Source organism: Pteropus vampyrus, unplaced genomic scaffold, assembly GCF_000151845.1.
Source record: "Pteropus vampyrus isolate Shadow unplaced genomic scaffold, Pvam_2.0 Scaffold217, whole genome shotgun sequence".
In the NCBI taxonomy this organism is placed as follows: domain Eukaryota; kingdom Metazoa; phylum Chordata; class Mammalia; order Chiroptera; family Pteropodidae; genus Pteropus; species Pteropus vampyrus.
The window spans coordinates 4514346-4522939 of record NW_011888998.1 but is presented as its reverse complement, the minus strand read 5'-3'; positions in this window follow the sequence as shown (position 1 = coordinate 4522939).

The window sequence follows — 8594 nt, the reverse complement described above, 5'->3', positions numbered from 1 at the left end:
TGCCATGTACAGCAGTATTAATACTAGAACCCTCCTGGAGCCACCACCAGTGTATCGCACCACTGCATCCCCAGCCTCAGCAAAGAGTGGACTAGGGGCACTGGCCACCCACTCTCTACCAGCCCCAGTGCTCCTGGAGTCCCCAGGAGAACCAAGGCTCAGGACGCCTGCACTGTCCTGTGCCAGGGTTCAGCCATTAGCTGCCTGCCTGCTGGGAGGCCAGCCTCCACTGCCACACATTGACCTTCTTGGCCTTCCTAATCATGGTTTCATCTGCATTGTATTTGGCGAGATGCCATAAGTTGTCCTATTAAGGCCAATGGCCGATCCAGCCACCACTGTTTAGTCCAGAGATGACCAGTCGCCAGACAGCCCTGGGAATTTTGGAGCTACATTCTGCCTAGAATTCAGGCTTCTGCCACTGAAGAGCTCCTACACTCACCCATTCATTTTGAGACTGGCTCTTTGAAGCAATTCCCCTCTCAAACAAGGGAAGGAAACCCTGTCAGACTGAAAGAGACAAGGCCCTCATGATTTCGCTCTCGTGTGGACTTGAAAAGGAGAGCAAGACACCGATAGGCAAACAAAAGCCAATTCAGAGACTAAGGGCAGTAAAAGAAGAACAAAATGTGTGTAAAGGGGCTCAGCATTTGGGGGAAAATGACACACCAGGCAGCAAGTGCCAAGCAGTCCATCCAGGAGACAGATTATGGAGGAGAAGGCAGCTCCCCTGACATGTACATAAGGGTGTTAAGCAGCGTAGCCCCGCTAGGTTTTGTTGAGTCCAATGGAGAGATCATGACAGGTTTTGAGGCACCAAACCCTAGTCTGGCATTCTCTTGATGACAGATTTCTGGACACACTGGGAAGTTGTTTAGATTTGCTGCTATCGTTTTCCGTCCTGTCACAGAGCCACCAAGCAGAGACTATTGGAGGCACCTGAATGCCGTTTGAATTGGAGCAGCAGTCCCGGTGCCTCAGTGTATCCTGAGACTATGTCTATCACATTCATCCTGCATTTTGAAAACGGGAAGGACTCCAAAAGGTTATGTTCGACTCTTCCTGTGAAGTTGGTCCTCCAGAGCAGGAAGAGGGACAGGGTAATCCATTCCGGAAAAGGGGAACAAGAAACAGGGAAAAGAAAAGATGGCTGGGACTCTGCTGAGAGCGGGACACTCAGGACCCTTTCTCAAATGTTTAGAAACATTCACATTTGGAGAACAATGAACAGCCTTGTGGATAACAAAGGGAACATGGGAGCCATTAGTTCTGTTGGCCTCAGGCTACATAAGGTATCCCTGGGACCTCAGCGGATGCCAATTTTTTCATAATCTTGCCCTGTCAAGGTGATTCTATCTGTCTGAAACTCTATCATGATTGCTCCCCAGAAACAATCCAGATTCGTTAAGAGACAGGATGGTCCAGGATGTGAAGTCTTCCCTGAAGCAAATCCTGCCCAATGGATCATTGCATCAATTCTTCTCAGACATCAAATGAGAACAGGGTTGGGTGAGGGAGAAAGGGGCCAGAGAATCAATTGGTGGCTGCTGTGTGTGAACTCTGGGCCCACTGCTGAGTTCTCTGGAATTCACACATGATACGGCTGGCCACTAGAAATGTGGGTCATCTCGCATACCCATTTACAAGGTCACTAAAAATTCCATACATGAAGTAAAAAAGGGAGAGTGAAGGTCAAGGTCACCTTGGAGCTAATGAAATGTTCTCTACTCAGAATGGAGGAAAACATCTGAGAGACATCAGTCAGTCCTCTCCCCAGCCACCTGGTTTATGGACAGTGCTGTGGCCTCAGAAGGACTGGGCCTCCTTTGGTCCCTGATGTCGAGCATGTCAGCTACCTCCTGAGAACAGGAGATACTGGTCCTGACCTGGATACTAGCCAGAAAAGGCTGTGGGAATCCTGATGGTTGTCAGAAGACAGCACATGAAGCTCCATCTAATGAATCTGGGCTCTGCTGTGTGGGGGATAGGATCTTATTGGTTGCCTTTCTTTTCTTTACTTACACAAAGTGGATGAACAATGCTCCCACATCTTTGAACAAATGTGAATTTCATAGAACTCTCATAGAAATGTTCAGGGAGTCACACACATGAGGGCACTCATATATTTCCACTTACCTGGATATCACAAAACCTCATCTCTATATCACACACTTGCAGATACAAACACATCCACACACACACAAACACACATGTGCACACATACAGACGTACACACACAAACAGGGATACTGTAAACTCTCAGCTAGAAACATATACGAGCTTAGTTCTTTAGAGTGTGAGGGACATAGAACAGGTCCACCACACCCAAAGTGGGTGGAAAAGTGGCTTTGCCTCTTTGATATAGACACATGAAGACACTCTAAGTCATGGAGGCCTCTCATCCGGGATCATATGGCCTCCAGAGGTCTTTCCCTTAGGCACCTTTCACAAGTGGGCCGAGCTTAGTCTCCTCAGCCCTGTTACTTCCTAGCCTCAGAAGTAAACGGAATATGCCTGGCAGCATAGCTGGTGGATGGGAATTGGGGTCTTGCCTTCTGAGGTGCTGGCCAGGCCTAATAACGTATAACAAAACCTCTGCCCCAGGACCTAGTCCCTGGCTGTCCCAGCCTGACTGGGAGTGGGCTTGAGAGCAACCAAGGTCCCAGGAGCAGGGTTCTTGCTGGTGGTCCAAAAACCTGCTGTGCGTAAATAGACTGTCCACAGTGATGGGGGAAGGAGTAGGGTAGTATGGTCCAGCTGTGTTAGAATAGGTGAGGATCACAGGTGTTTAGAGATACGAACGAAGATGGTCAAATGGGAGGTGGGAGGGCAGTTAAATTGGCAGCAAGGGAGTATGGAAACATGGAGTAGGAAGGAAATGGGCTGGCTGGAGGCCGAAGTGTTGGAAGGGCCCTGGGAACAGACTTAGCAGCTGAGATTAGAAGGAAATGCAATGAGGAGTCTCAAAAAAGAGTGAGGCTGCTGTGTCTGGGGAAGGCACAGTAGAGGATAGAAGGAGAGGATAGAAGGAGAGTGCCACAGGCTTGACCCTAATCAATTCGATGAACAACAGCTTTGATTAAATGACAGCTAGTCCTGCCTCCAAGGGGAACTGATTGGGCAACTCATCTCTGCAAATCAAGGGACCCTGAGAAGCTGAACTCCTATCCAGTGGCCCCTTTCTACCCAGAGCTCCCTTCTGGGGGTTCCAAGTGCCCTAGGCCTGGCTGTGACTAGTTTACATAAGTGTCTAGGGATGACAGATCAAGACTCAGAGTAGAAGCTCCAGAGGGGAGAATAAGAGGGGAAAAAGTGGCTTGTGTTCACTTCTGAATTAGTCAAGAGGCCCGGGGTAAGAGCATGAATATCGGTGACCCAGAAGTTCAGGGTAGCTGTGAGGCTGGAAATACCCCTGACTTCTCCCTGCAGACCTTTTGGGGTTTATGCAGGTAACATTTCCCAGGGTGTGGGCAGGGCGAGGACTCACAGACATCCCAATTCCAGGCCCTTTTCTTGCTAAGGGCCCAAGGTGTTCGAAATAACAAGGTCATTTCTTGTCCTGGGCCTTCTATGAAATTTGTTTCCTTCATACCTACCACCTTGCTGGCAGGCGGCTGGTGATAATATCCTTGACTGGGCCATGGGCCACAGCCTCATTTTGTTTTGGAAAAATCCCAAAACCAGTCCAGCAAAAAACTAAGCAGTCCATTTGGAGAGAAAGAGAACTCTATTATATTACACGCAGTCCCAGAGGAGCTAACGTTCTGAAAGTCTGGGCCTTGAGCTATGTTGTAACATTCCTTATATACTAGTCTATTACACAAGCTGATTTGTTGATTTGAACTTAGACCATTACAAAGCAGAGGGAGTTGCTATGTTTACAGGAAGTAACATTGGTAGAAGTTCAGAAGTTGCTATGGATTACCAGTGGTTATAAATTGTTCAGGAAGCAGGAGTTTCTAGAGTACAAAGTGTTACAAGAGACAGGAGCTGCTAGGGGTACAGTTACATTTACAGGTCAAGCAAAGTGAAAATGAGTTTAGCAAGCATATTTACAGAAACAGAACAGAAAGCTGATTAGTCTTTTTAATTTGAAGTCCCCAAATTTCTTCTTCATTCCCCCCTTTGATACCCATCTAAATTTTTTTAGGGCATCACCTTTTTGATTTCCCTCTTGTTCTCCCTGAGCTAGAGATTGGTAATTCCACTGCATAAGGATCTTTGCTGCATTCTTTCTCTTTGAAATTGCCTCAAGCATTGGTACACATAGGATCCTCTCTTTTTAACTCTTGCTGTCTCATGTTTTACTTGTGATGATGATAGCCTATTCTTTAAATTTATTTAACATGCATGTTTTCTCAAATTCTACCAGGCTGTGATTCTTATTTTTTTCTTCCTTCCTCTTTTGTATACACTTTTCCCTAGGGTGTTTCCTCATCTTACTTTATTTTATCTACACATTCTCCAGTACCTAGGTCCCTGTTCAGGCACCACTTGTCACATCCAGCAAGTGGTAAATCCTGCCACATCCAGTGTGGCTCTGGAAAATATACCTTTGTTATCTCCAAGCTAGTGCACCACCTTCGTGTTCTTCATACATAGCAGGGAGTGATATTCAGGGAGTAAGCTATTTCTTCGGCTATCCCGAGAAATAAGTTTTAATCGATTGTGGCAGTGGGGGGTAGGGGTTCAGTTACTTCCTTGTAGAAAATCTTATAAATGTGAAAAATTTGAGCTGGATAATACTTGACCTCTAATACAAATTTGAACATAGGGATTTTGGTCTATCTGAATTTGTTTACAGAGAAATGAGGTGCCAGGTGCTAGTTCAGTGCTAGTAAATTTTCACGTGAAGTTTGTGAAGAATAAACTAATGTGACTGCCTCCTACCCTCATATTTGCTTTCATTATAAACTTAAGTCTGACTCAATATATCAATTATTTTCCTACGCCCCCCTCTTGCATTTTCAAAACTTCATGACTTTAGACTACTTCTAAAGAAGTCCATGAACTTTAATATGCCTCACATTTCGAAGTTTAGGTGAGCAAATTATATGTGAAACTAAATTCTGACAAGTATGTACCTGAATTAAGATGTTTCCAAATACATTTTAAAGGATCATTTGAATTTTTTATTTTAATTTGCAAACTATTCAATACATCAGATTATTATAAAGTTATAAAGTTAGTCATTAATCTGCATTACAATTTAGTTAAAGCTCTAGATTTATTGATTTTATCAAGTAGAAGAATTATGAATTGCCCTTACATTTTTCCTACATAAAGTTCATACCTGCCTGGGATTTTCTTTTACCCTATTCTGGGTTAATACAGGTCTATCGGTCTATTCTGCTGATTAAATGAATTTTGCCCCAATTCTAATTTTCATAGCTAATTTTGCTTAGGAAATTCAGTCTTTCTTAAAATAGAATATACTATACTATACTTTCATTCTCAATTAAGATTTAAATCTCCAGACATTTAAACTTCCTTTTAGAAACCACATCGTAGTTTCTTAAATTCTCACTTGAATTCTCTGTTTTTTGCTAATCTGAAACATTGACTACCAATGGTATAACTAACTACTATTCTGGACAGATAATCACATTTAATAGTCTATATCTAGCCTATATAGAGCTCTTTTGGAGAGTTAATTCAGTTTGCTTAGAAGATACCTTTAAAATCTAAATGGTTGGTTTTTATATTTATGGCCAATTCAAATTATTATTAGCATATGAAATACATACTACCTTTGCATTTTAGAAGACAGCTAGTTACAACCTGAATTCCAGAGGCCTTGTATTTGTTGGCTTAGAGGCTTTTAGATAAGCAATGTTATGCTTCTTGGAATCATTGTTGTGGAAAAACTCCAATGGGGGTTCAAGGGGTTGGTTATGATAATTCTAATTGCTTGCACATATGTGTAGTGCAGTTTGATAAAGTTACCTCTTTTCAAAAACTTTCAGTGGGAGGGTTAGTTGGGTTATAACATATATAAGGTTGACTACTTCCTGGATTACAAACTGAATATTGAGTCTGTTTATAGGTACAAATCCCTTTCTGAATTCCCTGACATTCATAATAGCTATAGAAAAGTAAGGTAGTGGAAATTCTCTTACCTCCTTTGGTGCCATGAATATATAGCTTTAATTTCCCTCCCTCTCCAGTGTCTAATTATAAGGAGTCCCATGATGAAATTCCTCAGGCTTCGGTCGTGCGTGAACCAGCCAGCTTCCAGTTGGAGCAGAGCATGTTGTCTTCCTTAGGGTCAACTTATGAGAGTTGGTGGGACCTGTCTGCGCCATCCACGAAGGAGTTTCTGCAGGAGATGGCTATGGTGAAGATCTGGACAGTTTGGATAGCTGGTCCTTAAGCTTAACCACACTGACAAACCAGGCAAAACTTAGAGAATCTGGTTGAATTAGTAATGTTTTGGTTGATTTTGCAAATAAATGTATCCAAACAGTACAGCAGTATGTGATTCAATATCAATTTCCTCATAGAATCTTAAAACCTGTGTCATATTGAGTTAATTCTTTTGTAAAATTCAGCAATCTTATACTCTAATAACAAATGTTAGGCTAATGAATACGTTAGCTAGACTAATTTTATACAAATGCATTTTGGCAGACATTTTACATAGTACTTTCAGTTCCTGACTCCAGGTTGCTTTAATTTAGGGTAATACACTGGATTAGAACTTTATAGTACTCTTTCTTGATTTCAATCTTTTATAAAGGATGCCCATGAAAGGTTTTATTAAGAAAGTTTGGTGGAAAACAAGCCATTTAAGTGTTACTAGGAATTTATCTCTATATTTCTCCCCTATGCTCATTTGTTTACTTGTAAATGGCAGTGGGAGTTGCTAATATAAAAGCGTGAGGACCTGTCTAGCTTGGTTGGAGTGGCTCCTTCTTCCAATCTTTAACTTATACTTCTCCTGGATGAGAGGGGTGATCCTAATTTCTTAAAAGAATAGGAGCTCTTTCTAAAATTTCCCTAGTGATTTGGTGGGGGCCTGAAAGTGATGAGGTCAACTATTAATCTAGGGTCTTCTTCTAACTTCCTTATTACTGGGGGAGGTCTCCTGCAAAGGATTTCGCTGATCTCTCAGTGTCTTTGCAGGCAGACCCAGAAACCCTTGTAACTAATTTTCTTGCCTAATTCTTTTCTATGAGCTATGCACCCCCTTATTATTTTATGGATGTTGAGGGACAGAAGGTCTCTTCTCTGTATCTGCTTCTTGCTGAAAATGGTCATAGTCTCTGCCTACTGGGGTTTCATGGAGCTCTTTCCCTTTTCTGCCTTGACTAGAGTGGGGTCTTGGGTTTCCTGACAAAGCTTAGCTAGAGTGGTTTTGTGGATCTCATTCATGCGTTCAACTTTCCCTAAACTTTGCAGCCTTTAGGCTGTGTGGAACTTCTGATTCTCTCACTGTTTTCATTCCCCCTTTTGATGAAAGTCCCCAAGTATACGCAAGGTGACAAAAGGCATACCTTGAGTCAGTGTCAATATCGGCCCATTTCCCTTCAGCCCACTATAGTGTCTGGATGAGTGCCCATAACTCAGCCTGTTGCGATGACCAGCCCTGTGACAGAGCCTTAGCTCTGTTTACCTTTTTGGCAGTTGTTATTGCATAGCCGGCTTTGCGCTGTCCTTCATGGATGAAGCTGCCCCTGTCAGTGAACAATACTAGTTCTGGGTCTTAAAGGGGAACATCTGTCTGATTTGGCATGTTAAAGTAAACTTTGTCCATGGCCTACTCATAATCATAGTTGGGAGGCCCTTCCATAGCGGGGTTCAATGTACTTAGAGTTTCGAGGCAGACTCATGGACTTCTGTAAAGCAGCCCCTGACAACGAGTTATTCTGGCATTGATCAGCCACTTATGTTCTTGATTATTCATCAATACAAATACCTTTATATTTTGTCCCAGAATAAGCTTGTCCACTTCTGACCCGGATCACCATAGCAACTAAGGCCTGGAAGCATGGTGGCTATCCCAGAGCTACCAGATCTAGCCGTTTGGACAAAGAAGCAATTGGGCATTGTCTGGGCCTGACTGTGTGAGGACTCCCCAAAAAGCAAAGTCACGTGTCACATCTGATAGTCCTAATGCTGGGGCTCTGGTTAAGAGTCCTTCTATTTCTCTGAAAGCTTCTTCTTGTTTGGAGCTCCAAACCAGGGGATCTTTCCTTATTCATGGGCTTGGCAATCTCGGAGACACCTGGTACTCAGATTCAGCTGCCCCTAGGAATTCATGGACCCTTTTTGGTGTTAATGTCTACTATAAAAGTCAATGATTGGCCCCCTACTTCTATTGCCACTGTAAGCTCCTGGGAGTCTAGGATCAGCTCCTAGTCTGACTGTTCCTCGGCCCAGCCGATGAGTTTTTGATGACTGGCTCAGGTTGGTGTCTTATATTCTTTCACCTTTTAGATGTTTCCCTATGATGAGGGCACTCATTTCTCCAATGGCTGTCTTTTTCTTCTTCTTCTACTTCTTCTTCTTCTTCTTCTTCTTCTTCTTCTTCTTCTTCTTCTTCTTCTTCTTCTTCTTCTTCTTCTTCTTCTTCTTCTTCTTCTTCTTCTTCT